Here is a 14,969-nt window from a genome sequence, read left to right on the forward strand (position 1 = left end):
TCTCCGTCAATAACGCCTACGTTCTTAGCAAAGACATATGTAACTTCGTATAAGACGAATAAAGTCTAAGGAAAAAACGTGCCTCGGAATTCAAGTAAAAGTCATTCTCGAATAGATGGCGCACACACCTTTAGCCTATCCTCGGCTAGATGGCGTGACGACACCGTTTCATATTTAACAATTTTAACACATAGATATCAGTGAATGAACATGGATCAAAATGATATAAAAATAATAAAATCATTTATCCATAGGTATATATACGTTTTTTTGATAACTTTATTCGTTTTCATTTTGAGTTTTAGTCGTGTGTCGATAGATGGCAGTAAATTTACCGTGACTACAAAATTTACAATGACAGGACCCCTCTATACTATCTATTCTTTTTGGTTCTTAGCTACTCTAGCGCTACTCTGGAGAGATTTGGAACGTTCTATTATTTACAGCTGACTGTTGGACACTTTTGCAACTGTTCTACCATAAGAGATTTCACTCTTTTTACTCTATACTCCAAACCTAAAAGTTAAATATTGACTAGTTGGGGATAAGGGGTAAAAAAAGAGGCCAAGGGGACCACCAAAACCGGAGAAAAGATGTTCGAGAAGAAAGTGCCCGTCAAGGAAATCAATATAGAATAGTTTAGTTGCCAAATTTGATGGTAGATGGCGCTGTAACGTCGACTACATTGCGCTGTTAAGATTTTTCTACAATTCTGTACAAAGGTCATACATAATTTTGAGTATAGTTTGTGACTTCTTGAGAACTTAGTTCTTAGCTTTTGAATAAGTTTATAACTACGATGTATGAACAGAACAGTCTTAGGGTCGGTTGCACCAAACTGTTCGTATCGTTAAAGAGTTCGCTAAATTTTTATGTATGGAAAGTTTCATAGTAAAGCGCCGGGGCGCGCCGGCTGACGTTGATCAGTCTGTCAAATGTGGTTGGTGCAACTGGCCCTTAGACAAGTCCAGTTTAATATTTTAGGAGCCGTTAAGAAGATCAATTTCACTAGTTTACCTTAGTGACCATTTAGTGACGTTTTATTTGACTTGGGAATATGACAGAAGATGATATATGCCCACATTGCCATACCTACTTAATTTCTACTTTCGTAATAGGGGATATTACTGCAATGTCCTGCCGCCAGAGTGCAGCTCTACCGACTCTAGTAAATTCATAGACTAACTTATACATAAGTACTGTGCTTTAAACTGTTTTTTGACAAGTTTTCACAGACAATAAAATATAACATTGATGCATCAAGGCGGTTTGTTAACAAGGGCCTACCGGTAAACGCGAAAATCGAAATTTAGTTATCTGCCTCTTTATCGCTCGAATATGCAAGAGTGATAGAGAGGCAGAAACCGAACTTTCGATTGTCGTGTTTCACGGTAGGCCATGTGATTGACGTAGTGACGCATGATGTGTCATTGATGTTTGTTTACTGTATGTGCTAGTTGTGCCACCTACGCAGAGCTTTGCCTAATATTCCCTATTATACCTAATTGACTTTACATAGAACTACTTCTCACGCGGGGTTCCACCACAAAGCTTTTTCTTGTAATTAATTATTGTTTGTGGTCGCTATTAATTATTTATCATGCAACGAATGCAAGTTTTAAAGGAGGGATAAATAAGAAATATTTGTTTGTTATAATTAATTGTATGTATTTGTAAATAACCTTGCTAAAGGGACAGATTGCCATAAAATCTAATTAAATAAGATTTTATATTATTAGTTGTATTATTTAGTTATTAAGTTACACGCCACTTACTTTACATTTTAATTACATAACAGATTATAGTCCACATTACTATGTACATACATCGTAAATTTTATATAAATTTTGGTGAAGCAGAGTGGTGTTAACGGAATTGGTATAAACAATTTCAACCCTAATTATTAATTAGCGTTAATTACGTTAATATTAACCTTAATTTACCATTTCATTTGGAATTATCTATACCAATTCCGTTAACACCACCGCTGCACCAAAAATGCTACAAAATTTACGATGTCTGACTATTTACATGTTTTAGAAATGCAATCTACTATAGGTCCCTTATAAAAGTTGTTTCGTGTGACCTACATATTCACAGCATCCCTGTAATTTTAAAGAAATATGTTTTTATTAATTAATTTAAGAAATATGTACGGGCAGCAGCGTCCCTCAAATTCGGTGTACTCGACTGCGATCGCCAACCCGCCTGCCAAGCGTGGCGATTATGGCATACACCCCCCAAAGGGGGAGGCCTATCTTCAGCAGTGGACGTCTTATGGCTGAGAAGATGATGATGATGATGTTTTTATTAGTTAAATGTTACGTTTCTAAATAAATGAATGTGCTAAACTTCCAAAAAATGTCTACAAACATTTTACGTGACAGCTACGCAATATAAAAATTAACTGTCATGTGAGAGGTACAATCAATCAATCAATCAAATTTATTTCAGGCAAAAAATATACCCATACAAAATATTAAAATTAAAATTATTAAAATTAAAATATTATCATATAAAACTTAAAATTAAAAATAAACTTAAAAAACATGTCAACAAAAATTACAATAAACAAAAATTACATTAAAATTAAATTAAAATCTACATATATATTTACATTAAATTATACACTACGCCTCTGGATCCCATATGTAGGTCATTCCAGTGCCTCCAGAGTGTACCAGCAGGATCCCCAGGAATGAGCTGAAGCAGACTGTTGGAACTGTCACGTACTCGGCGCATGAGGGAGGCAGTGCGTTTACGGATTATCGCAATGAACGAGTCCACTCTAGCCTCCGCAAACATCCCCGAGGCGCTACAGTAACGTGGCAGTCCCATCAGCATGCGGAAACCATTATTGTATTGGACACGCAGGGCATTGAGGGTCTTTTTTGTGTAATTTTTCCATAGGCTGCAGGCCTCCAATTTTGCCATAGGTACAGTATGACTACCTATGGCTTGAAAAAATACCATGTCGCTGCTACCCATAGCACGGATATGATGGTCGTTCTTGTCTTCGTGACAACGTGATAAAACGGCGCCCGTCACTTTCAACCGCCCGTTGTTAAAAAGTGACTAGTGACATAGAGAAATATAGTAAGAATAGAGTGCTCACTCCATACATCAGTTTTGATACCAAAACGACTATTATTTTCGCAGTCGACATCTAGCATCGAGTAGCGGAATTATCAGTACCGCTACTTGATACTAGAATTCTCTAGTGTCGCGACTCACGAAAATTGTATTGAACAACAATTTACAAAATCTTAAAAGCAGAAGGAGTTGAAAATAGAGTTCCGGTAAATCCGGTTATAATATTAGCTGAACATTGTTGAGCATGAGACTTTTCGGTCGTCGGAACATCTATTGTCAAGTAGCAGGCCGCGTAGCCAAGATGCCGATCGCTTACGCTCCGTAGCGATCGAAACGCAATTGTCACTGTCGCACTAATATGGAAGAGTGATAGAGAGACATAATGCTTTTCGTTGTCGAAGCGATAGCGATTGTAACCTTGGCTAGGCCGGCTGTACTGATAATTCCGCTATTAGATGTCGACTACGAAAATAATAGTCGTTTTGGTACTAAAACTGATGTATGGAGTGAGCATTCTATGTATTTTTTTCTCTATGTTAGTGACTACGTGCACTTTAACCCTATTGTTTCCGTTCATTTAAGCCTAAACTTCTGTTATATGTAAATATCTTTGTTAAAGAGTAAGCCTCGGGGAAAACCCTCGCAACCTCGACCATGTTTACTTGTTTAACGTCTTTTCACAGAATTCATATGTTTATAGGTAAATATCCGCGATTTTCGCATTCGTTGTCCTTATTGATCCACCTATTATATTAAGTGCATTTATTATGTCATAAATCACATACAACTGATATTTTAAAATTTTAACCAGTGAGTGAATAACCGCAAATTATAAGACCATGAAACACAGTTCGCGCGCTGTTTGGTCACGATTAACATAAGACGTTTTTCCTGGCTTTTCGATTTCTGTTTCACATAGGTAAGTATGTAATTTTTCTTCTGATATAAACGATTCTCGCAATGCTAACCCCCCGGGGCTACATCTATAGACGTGCAAATAGCGATAAGATCAGAAGAGCTAAGATGGCCGGCTCTTTATCATTTGTCACCATACCTCACATGCCTGTCACGTTCTAACAAATATGTAAGTGCGAAAGTGACGCATGACATGACAGGTGATAAAACGCGAGCATGATACCGCTGCAGGAAAAAAATCATAGATAATTAAGGAAACTTTTGTTTTGGGAACGTAAAATTTTGATAACGGAACTTAGGAAACTTTCCGACATCCGTAGTTACATGCTATCACGTTCTCTATCCCTTTTCGGAAATACACACCAGTAAAATTATGTAAGGCACATACTTACATAGTCATAATCATAATGTAGTTGTAGGTATGTGCCTTGCCTTCAACTGGCTTATTAAAGTTATTATACTCGAAGACAAATTGTCGCGACGTCAAGACAAGGCTACTGGTCGCTCGTCACGTAGCTGCGCGACGCATCGCTTGACGTCACCGATCAGATAACTTTTATCAATCGACAAAAAACCGGCCAAGTGCGAGTCGGACTCGCGTTCCAAGGGTTCCGTACATTAAGTCCGACTCACGCTTGACTGCACATTCCTAATAGGTTTTCCTGTCATCTATAGGTAAAGAACTATTTTGTGTGGGGGGGGAATGGTCATTTTACGTCTATTTTTTTTTAAATAACTTCTAACCTATGTATTTTGAAATTATAAAAAATATATATTTGAAATTCTCAAGATGAGCTCTTTCATTTGATATGTAACACAAATAGTTTGAAAAACTTTATTTTTTAACTTTCTCATTTACCCCCCAAAGGTGGCCCCCATGTTTAAAATTCATTTGTTTACGTAAGATGTCCATCTTTGGGTCCCTAATTTACATACGTGTACCAAATTTCAACTTAATTGTTGACAATGACGTTTGACGTTGAATGACGTTTTGCTACAGAAGTTAGCTGGGTTCGGATTCACGCCTAAGCTGATAAATTTTTTTGCAGATTACCTACGTGGTCGTAGTCAGTACGTAGCATTGTCCGGATATCAGTCCCAGCCATATTACACCCGATCAGGTGTTAGTCAGGGCAGCACGTTGGGACCGACTCTGTTTCTACTGATGATCAACGATCTACCGAAGTTCGTCAGTAACTCTAGGTGCCTATTATTTGCAGATGATCTCAAGCTCTTCCTGCAGATTGGTGAACGGGATGACTGTGCCAAACTGCAGAAAGATATTGAGGCTGTGGTAGATTGGAGTGATGCTAACAAACTGCAATTTAACGCATCTAAGTGTAAAACCGTCACTTTTACTAGGGCTCGTTCACCAGTGTACGCTGCATACCATCTTCGAGACGTTCCGCTTGAAAGAGTCAGTGAAATATCTGATTTGGGACTCAAACTGGATGTGGAGCTGGACTTCCGTACACATATAACACAGACGTGTAAAGCCGCTACGAAAACGCTCGGGTTCATAATGAGGGTATCCGCGCAGTTTAAAAACATCAGGGTAGCGATATTGTTGTACAATGCTTACGTCCGGAGCAAGTTAGAGTTTGGAGCCATAGCGTGGGACCCCAGGGAGGAAAAATACCAGTTAATGGTGGAGAGAGTCCAAAGACGATTCGCCCGATACCTGTACAAGAGGCAGTATGGATACTACCCTCTCCTGTATCCTTCGCTTTTCGTCTCGGGTATGGTGGGGCTTCATACGCTGGAGCTCAGGCGGAAACTGTTGTTGTTGTTACACTACTATGGAGTAATAAACAACACAGTAAATAATCCGAGTGTACTGGCTCGACTCGGCCTGTTCGTCCCGGTGTGGCGTCCCTGTCCCCCGGGCCTGAGCGCGCTGCCCGCGCGGCGCCCGGCGCGCCTATTCGCGGGGTGCCCCGCGCGCACCCGCCGCGCCGCTAACTCGCCCACGGCTCGGGCTTTAGAGCTTCTTAATGTCTTGTCCAAGTTTGCCCCGCAGATCGACATATTCGCGGATAGTGTTGGTAGTTTTGACAAAGAGCTCTCAGTATTCCTGAGTCGTTATCTGACCAAAAAATGTGTGACATGAAAAATTTTATAATAATTTTAATTTAATTTTTAATTTAATGAAAAAATGGATGAAGAAGAAGTGTATAGCTAGTTTGTAAGCGATTTAGTGCATCTGTTATGCTTATGAATGTCTAATAAATAAACAATTAAACAATTAATTGGTCCAGTAGTTACCGAGAAAATAGGCTGTGACAGACGGACAGACAGACAGACGCACGAGTGATCCTATAAGGGTTCCGTTTTTTCCTTTTGAGGTTCGGAACCCTAAAAAACGAGTTTAATCAATATTCAAAAAATATTTTATTGAATATTCACTCCTATTGGCGATCGCTCCTTTCTACCTACGTACAGCTTGTACGGTGATATTCGGATGTCTCCTGCGGCGTCACTGTTGCTGGGACAGGAGTAACGAACAACATAATTTGATAATATATTTTATAATATGTCAAAGATACAGTAAGTCAATGATATTTTGAGTAAAAAAAAGAGATCCCTGAAAACTTGTCTGATCCGTTGTGACTCGACACTGCATAGGTACATTTAAGCAACAATCTTCATTCCAAAACAGGCCAGTCCCTATGCAAAAACCACGCAAAACAAACCTTTGTTTCGCCTTTTATTAACGGGACTTCACATTTTATTAATTCTGGTTTTGCATAAACCAACTCGGCAGAGACACAACTTGATGCTGAGCAAAATATTGATGGTATCTAGACACGCAGCAGCGTGTCAAGCCAAGTTCAAAAGAAAAAAGAACTGGCGACGCAGCGGCCGTGTGTTATATTACACGAACCATTTGGAACCACTTTTAACCCGTGCGTAACTCATAATCTATTAAATAAACATATGACCCTTAAGGCTAACTAGAACCTCAAATTTCATGAATAGCTCGACCGGTTGTTAAGATATAAACGTCTAAAAATCGGGATTTTTCTGACTGACTCACGTACGTACGTACCTATCATCAAAAACCTAACCCACTTCCAGATGTTTGTGTTTACATACTAAGCGCCTAACGATTTTGTAATAGCAAAAATAAATTTTAGTTTCGAAATAAACTATGATGAAATACTAATAATTTCCGTACAAAAAGTAATGATATCCCATCAAAAACATAAATGTGACATGAGAGCCAAGTTCAATATTTAAGAATATTTGTCGTTGTTGACTTCGCCGGAAAAAGAATTGAGATCTATATGGGTGCCAAGTTCTAGTTTGCTTGGGGTGTAATTAAAGTTCAGGATTTGTCTTGCCTAGTTTATATACCAAGAAACTAAATTTTAGAGAAGTAACAGGATAAATAATATAGCGTGTACAAGTACATAAAAACTAGCAAAGACAAATCCTGAACTTTAATTACACCCCAAGCAAACTAGAATTTGGCACCCATATAGATCTCAATTCTTTTTCCGGCGAAGTCAACAACGACGAATATTCTTAAGGGGCTACCCGAGGTTTTCATCGATTTTTGACAAGTTTTGAATCGTATCTCCTTTTTTTGCATTACAGATAAAATTATAAGACAAGCGGTTATCGGTTTTTGAATCGTTTATCTCCGGTTTTGTCCACCGGATTTTGAAAGAAATGAATACCGTAAAACGGGGTCAACAGAAATCGCGGAGTGAATAGAGAAATTTTGAACTTTTTCTGTCAAGTTGTTATATTTAAAAACGTACATCTCTAAAATTAGATTTTTAGGAATACGTATTTAGTAGACTATTTATTCTCTATTTTACACTCTATTTTTTTTGACTCTAAAGTAAGGTCTTGCAGAGGTAAGAAATGAAGCCTGTCTGAACTTTGTTCTAGCGGTAAATGTTTTGACATTACCTAAGTAAAAGTTAGCTAACCTGGTAATATAGTATCTGTAGTACTTAAATAATAATACTATCACAAATTTTCTCTATATTGAAGCATTTTTTTGCAAAAAACTATTATAAACAAGCAATTTTACGTGATAAAGGGGTCAGTGGACACGCATATGGGGTGAATAGTTACGCCTTAGGGGGTGATTAGATACAACAAAGGGGTGTAAAGACACGCCTTGGGGGTTAAAAACCACGAAACAATAATTTTGTGTCAAATAGCTGTTTAACAGATATATATACCATTTGCCAATAGAGTATCAACATAATAATGACCAAATTCGATGCCTATGCCGACTAAAACTTAATATTTCTATTCACCCCTTTATTGTTTCTATCGACTCCATTTTAAGGATATGGAGAAAACAGGTAGTTTTCTTTGATTTTCTCTGAATTGGGTAGGTAAAAATTTATTTCACAAATGCAAAATTGAAGAACTAACCAAGACTCATAAAATTATATCAATTTTTTTTACTGTTATCATATGGATTATTGGCGAAAATGGTCCTTGAAGTTGAAAATCGTGTCTTTTCACCCCGTTTTACGGTACTAATTTTTTTATGAATTTTGAAATATTGTCTAAAAAAACACTTTGTTTGTATCTAGTTTGCAGTGAAGATCTTACATGTACGAAATCTACATATACTTATTATTTGGGTTCGTCTTTGACGACTCGAAAAACGTGTCCAGGGTTTTAATTTTAAACTAATTAACACAAAAGTTATGGCCAGAAAACCAGTTTCTTAGCCTAAAAGTGTTCAACTTTGATGCCAAATAATGAACTTTGAGGTAAATATGGGATACTATGTATATTGCTTAAAGCTGTTGCTGTTAATATAATAAGCTACAAAAAACATTAGAAAACTAAGGGATTCAGATCGAAGGTCATTGGCGTGGGGTAGCCCCTTAATATTGAACTTGGCTCTCATTTCACATTTATGTTTTTGATGGGATTACAAATTCTAAATATTATAGATAGTCAGTATTTCCGTTGAAATTAAAGTAGAGTTGGAGTGAGCTAAAAGTTTTTAATCTTATAGGTTCTTCTTGAGCTAAGTTTTCCATTATCAAGGATAAATAACTTGTTTTAAAGAACGTCACATATTTTGCACGTGTAAGACTCGAAAATTGTTGCCAGTCTGGTTTAGTTGGATTACGATTTCCGTAAACATAAAGGGCACATTTGCGAAGAACAAAATATGTTAGTAAGGCACTGCTACTTACTTTAATTGTAGTTAAAATACGGCCCGATTCTAATTTTAATAAACGACAAAAATATGTTCTGTGTCAAAAAAAAAATATCGATATATATTATGGATCGGATCTGTCAGTGTCACAAATTAACGTTTTTGTTTGAAGGAACTTCACTTTTGTCGTGCTTTTAACACAGAGAGATCCGATCTATATCGCGTCGAGATCAAAATTTTGACGTCAATTAATCGGAACCGGGCGGCGCGAGCAGCACGAGGCACGAGCGGTGGTTCGCGTCGCGCGGCACAATCAAAATGTAGGTACCTATGCGTCCAGTTCGCGGCCTCAGCAGGCGTGGCTCACTCCGCGATTTCGTCGCTTTGCTACAGGTAGCTAAAAGTACATCCGTTCCACACCAAATTTGGGGAAAGCCATAAGCCGCGCGTGGTGCTGTCGCCACCTAGCGGCCATATCTGTGCTGATCGTAACAGACGCGTTTTGTTAGTGAGTCTTCTGTACCTAGTACTATTATTTATTCTGTGGCCTCAGTAAGTATCTACTATCGAGTAGCTTGGGCGAAAATCCTATCGTATAAATAATAAATAATAAATATTAGGGGACATCTTACACAGATCAACCTAGCCCCAAACTAAGCAAAGCTTGTACTATGGGTGCTAGGCGACGATATACATACTTATATAGATAAATACATACTTATATACATAGAAAACAGCCATGACTCAGGAACAAATATTAGTGTTCATCACACAAATAAATGCCCTTACTGGGATTAGAACCCAGGACCATCGGCTTCGCAGGCAGGGTCACTATCCACTAGGCCAGACCGGTCGTCAAATCGTATGGCCGGCTGTTCTCCCCTACAGGTCCCATTTCTCAATCGATTATCGTGAAATTTGGCGACCCAGTGTAGTAGGTAAGTAGAAGTTTGCCTATTGAGAAGGATCGGGTTAAAGATTAACCCCCTTATTCATAAAACTTTACGGGCCTGATTTAGTTAAACTAGTAGTTCGCCCCGAACTGCGAACTCGCGGTAAACCGAGCACTTTCATTTGATACCAAACTCGACCAATTTTCTTGCAAATAAGATGACCAGAATAGCAAGACCCCTCATAAATAGCTTATTGGCCTTCTAGGCTCCTCTAGCTCCATAACCCCTTGATCGAGCCTGCTCATAATTTAATGACTAAAATATAATGCCTTCATCTACACGTCTACCGAAATTCATTTATATTAGAACAAATTTACTTATTAAGTTATTGTGCATCAAACTATCCTCTAACAGCTCAGCTTAAAAACTTTTAAATGCCGGGACGTGCCCCTAGCCAGCCGTGTTCCAAGTTGAATGTAAGAACTTCACTTCGCTTCGCTCGCTCGTTCGATTACGTTATATCCTATTCTTACAAATACTAAGTCAAAATGACAAACATAAAGGACACACGATAATTAGCTAATTGCGGTTTGTAGCGTAAATAGTTAGTGATAAATAAAAAAACCGGGCAAGTGCGAGTCGGACTCGCGCACGAAGGGTTCCGTACCATAATGCAAAAAACGGTTACCCATCCAAGTACTGACCCCGCCCGACGTTGCTTAACTTCGGTCAAAAATCACGTTTGTTGTATGGGAGCCCCACGTAAATCTTTATTTTATTCTGTTTTTAGTATTTGTTGTTATAGCGGCAACAGAAATACATCATCTGTGAAAATTTCAACTGTCTAGCTATCACGGTTCGTGAGATACAGCCTGGTGACAGACGGACGGACGGACGGACGGACGGACGGACGGACGGACGGACAGCGGAGTCTTAGTAATAGGGTCCCGTTTTACCCTTTGGGTACGGAACCCTAATAATAGGGTCCCGTTTTACCCTTTGGGTACGGAACCCTAAAAAGTGACAAGTTTAGTGTCTCCGGGCTTTTCTCGGGGGCACTATTTACTTTGCAAAGAGAAATAATGTAATGAAATGACGCTATCGCTAGTATTTTGAGAGAGGAAAACTACACACATAATTTCCTCAAAGTTACCGTCATTCACCGAATTACAGTTTGAATATTAATTAGATTTGTGTTTACATTTGACTACACATACCTACGTAAACAAAAACAAATCAGCCATTGTAGAGGTTATTACTCGCTTGGAGGTCTAGGCCGAATCCCCTCCTTACTTAAAAGAGACGAAGCTTACGAGATTACTGTAATAATATGGGCATTTATATTTAAAGTTGTACACATACGTATGCGAGGGATACTCCAAATTTTATATTAAAGGAAAAATGGACCTATTACGGTTCGGGCAGGACTGTTACTGGTGAATTTCCAAAACAACTTGGGACTCCGGTGCCGTTAAAAGATGTAATCGTCTTTCATTAGATGTCGCTTTACACTACCCCAAAGGCATGTATACATACAAATAATAATAATAATTTCAGCCTGAGAATCTCGTGAAGGCCGAGAAGGACAAGTCCAGCAAGTACCTAGACTTAGCTCACGAGATTACTGCCATGTGGGATGTTGACTCGACGATCATTGTTCCGATAGTTGTGTCAGCGAACGGTCTCATAGCGAAGAGTCTCGACCAACACCTAGAGAGACTCTCGCTGGGTGGTTGGATCAAGGGTCAGATGCAGAAGGCGGTAATTTTGGACACGGCGCGTATGTTTTCCTTCACCAAAAAGCTAGCTAGTGATAAATATCAAATGATATTTCGTACATAAGTTCCGAAAAACTCATTGGTACGAGCCAGAATTTGAACCCCCGACCTCCGGATTGAAAGTCGGACGTCATATCCACTCGGCCACCACCGCTCTCCCAAGCCGCAAGGGCAGGAATGAAATTGGCAATATTTGCGAGGTTCTGGTAGTATTCCGTAGCTCAATTGGTTAAGAGCATCGCACGGGTTGCGGAGGTTGCGGGTTCATGTCACTACCCGCAATCTTCCGAATCTTCTTCTTCCAGTGCCATCTCCTACCGGAGGTCGGCTATCATGAGGGCTATACGAACTTTAGACACAGCTGGCAGCGTGTGCTCTGTTTGAACCATGTTCGGAGATTTTTGAGCCATGAGTTATACGTCTTCGTCCGGATAATCTTCCGAATGTTCGATCCTAATCCTGACCGTACCGAATTTTCCGTACGGAATGACATGTGCAAGCGAGACAGCGCTATACATTTGTAGAGCGACATCCCAGGACCGGGGCAAGTGGTCGTGTACCTACTCGAAGAGAGGACCATGCTCGGCAGGCTGATATGATGATCAGGATCGAAATAGCTCGTGATTTTGAGTGGAAAAAAAAAACAAAATCTAAAATATAAGTTGGGAGTATAACTGTAAATAGAAATGCCCGCCTGTGTCTCTCATATCATATTATATGTATGTAATTGTTACAATTCACTGCATAAAGGCTCCTACGTGCATAGCCGCACGAACCTTTATTTAGTACAAAGTTACCAATACAGTCGGTATTTTTTTAAACTGTCAATCTCAAACTAATGTGTTCTTTTATATAATGAAAGAGTCGCTTTTCACCCGCAAATACAAGTTTGTATTTTAGAGATTCCGTCTCCCAACAAGTTTGGTGTGGATTTTTATTTGAACCAGTTTTTAATGAAAACTACCTACAGGTTATGATGATGAAGCTGCCCTATTTGCATATTGGTCCTACTTGTTTCGGTACTTAACTGCGCCGGTTGATAATTTATTGGTGCGAAGATTTATTTGAAGTTTCGTTGGTACAAAGTCTATTTAGTCTATTATATGTAAGTCCGTACTTGGTCCGTACCTACGTAATAGCAAAAAGAATAGATAGTATAGAGGGGTCCTGTCATTGTAAATTTTGTAGTCACTGTAAATTTACTGCCATCTATCGACACACGACTAAAACTCAAAATGAAAACGTATAAAGTTATCAAAAAATGTATATATATGGATAAATGATTTTATTATTTTTATATCATTTTGATCCATTTCATTCACTGATATCTCTGTGTTAAAATTGTTAAATATGAAACGGTGTCGTCACGCCATCTAGCCGAGGATAGGCTAAAGGTGTGTGCGGCATCTATTCGAGAATGACTTTTACTTGAATTCCGGGCCAAGTTTTTTCCTTAGACTTTATTCGTCTTATACGAAGTTACATATGTCTTTGGTAATAGTAATGTGACTCTGACACATACGTAGTTGTAGCGTGTGCAAGAGGCTTAAGCTCCGGTACTTCACCGATGGACTCTCGATCGAGCTCCCTTAAAGGCCACTCTGATGGACGCTTGGAAGCCCAAGCTGGTCCCGTGAACCACAAAGGATGATCCACTAGCTTAGCAGGCGTCCGTCCACGGGGCAGGCAATGAAATAGAATCGTTCCCATAAATCCACAATATGGGGTAGAGGAGTCTCATCCCAGTCGCATTTAATGAACCAAATAACAAGTCTACGTACGAGATATTTTTATATTAATATTTATTTTAATTGGTATCTTGGTCTGGGATGAAAAATAGCGCTGCAGTGTCACGCATGCTGAGTTGATGCTGTCAGCATTATACCGACGCCCAAACCATTTGCCACAGCAAATGTTTAGTTATTGTAACTAAATAACTAGTCTGGTTAAGATTATAGGTATAATGTTTATAGGTTAAGTAACTTTTTTTTGAATATTTAGTTTTCTGCATTCGCTGTTGTGGCAATAAATATACATCTTTCTTCTTTCTTTTTTGTTCATATATTTTATATTATTATTCTTTTTCGTTATATGTAGCTTTTTTCATGCATTTTTGAAATAATCAAGATGTTAATGTTATGTTTGCACGCTTAAAATAAAGTCACTATGCTAGACAAAATCCTCAAGTTTGCTGCCAATTACATACATTTATTGCAACTATTGTGATCTAAAAAAGCGCTTCTATTTTTCAAAAAATCCTTTCTCTGAACCTAGGGCACCAAAAAGCTTTAAGCACTCGTGAGTCGTGGCAACATTTTATTCGGTCTCTGCCACTTTTGGAGGGATAATTCCTGTCTGACAGCTGTCTAGCATTGCGAATATTGCCATGCTATTTAAGGATTATCTTATCTTTTCTTTTTTCCCTTCGTTTTCCAATAGGTTAAGAGTATCGGAGACTAGTTCTGCGGGTTAGTGTTGACATTGCGATGTTTTTTAACCACGTGCTGGATTGTTGATCGCACGAGTTTGCTGTAGTTTGTTGGTGTGGCTATACAGGGTCAGATGGGACACAGATTAAGAACTGTCGTCCGCGGTATTTCTGGATCGATACTGCCTTCAAACATTCAAAAAAGGAGCGTACTCCCATCTTATGGCTTTTCTACACGATGGGTCACCATACTGGCCCACAAAGAGGAACTAGCGTGTAGAGAGGGTAGTGGTGTCGGTAGGCTTGCGGCGGGGTGGCGATGGGATGGCCACGGTGTTGGATTTTCGTCCGCACATCAAAGGTATAGTGCGTGCTCTCAACCATTGCATGGCCATATCTCTGGACCATCGCTGGGCCATCGTGTAGAGGAGTCATAACCATCTCATGGCCATATCGCTGGTCCAGCGCTGGGCCATCGTATAGAGGAGCCATTAAACTGGCGTCGCACTGGCAACAGTGGCAACCCCTCTGGTGCTGCAGAGTCACCAGATATGGGTGACGGTAACTTACCATCAAACGGCTCGTCTGCTCCTATATCATAAAAATCACCAACTTTTGCATACACTGAAGGCCCGTCTGGTCATTACCAGAATTATACCTGAATAAATTAATATGAATTGTAGTACTTATTGATCGCTGAGTATTGATTGTTGTTCCTT

At 39.1% G+C, this 14,969-nt stretch overlaps 1 protein-coding gene across 1 annotated transcript in view; it reads left to right on the forward strand.

Moving 5' to 3' along the window:
- Positions 1 to 14,969, forward strand: part of LOC134794442 (solute carrier family 22 member 3-like) — a 361,574-nt gene that overhangs the window by 43,995 nt on the left and 302,610 nt on the right. The gene's annotated exons all lie outside the window — the stretch shown is intronic.

Source organism: Cydia splendana, chromosome 10, assembly GCF_910591565.1.
Source record: "Cydia splendana chromosome 10, ilCydSple1.2, whole genome shotgun sequence".
In the NCBI taxonomy this organism is placed as follows: domain Eukaryota; kingdom Metazoa; phylum Arthropoda; class Insecta; order Lepidoptera; family Tortricidae; genus Cydia; species Cydia splendana.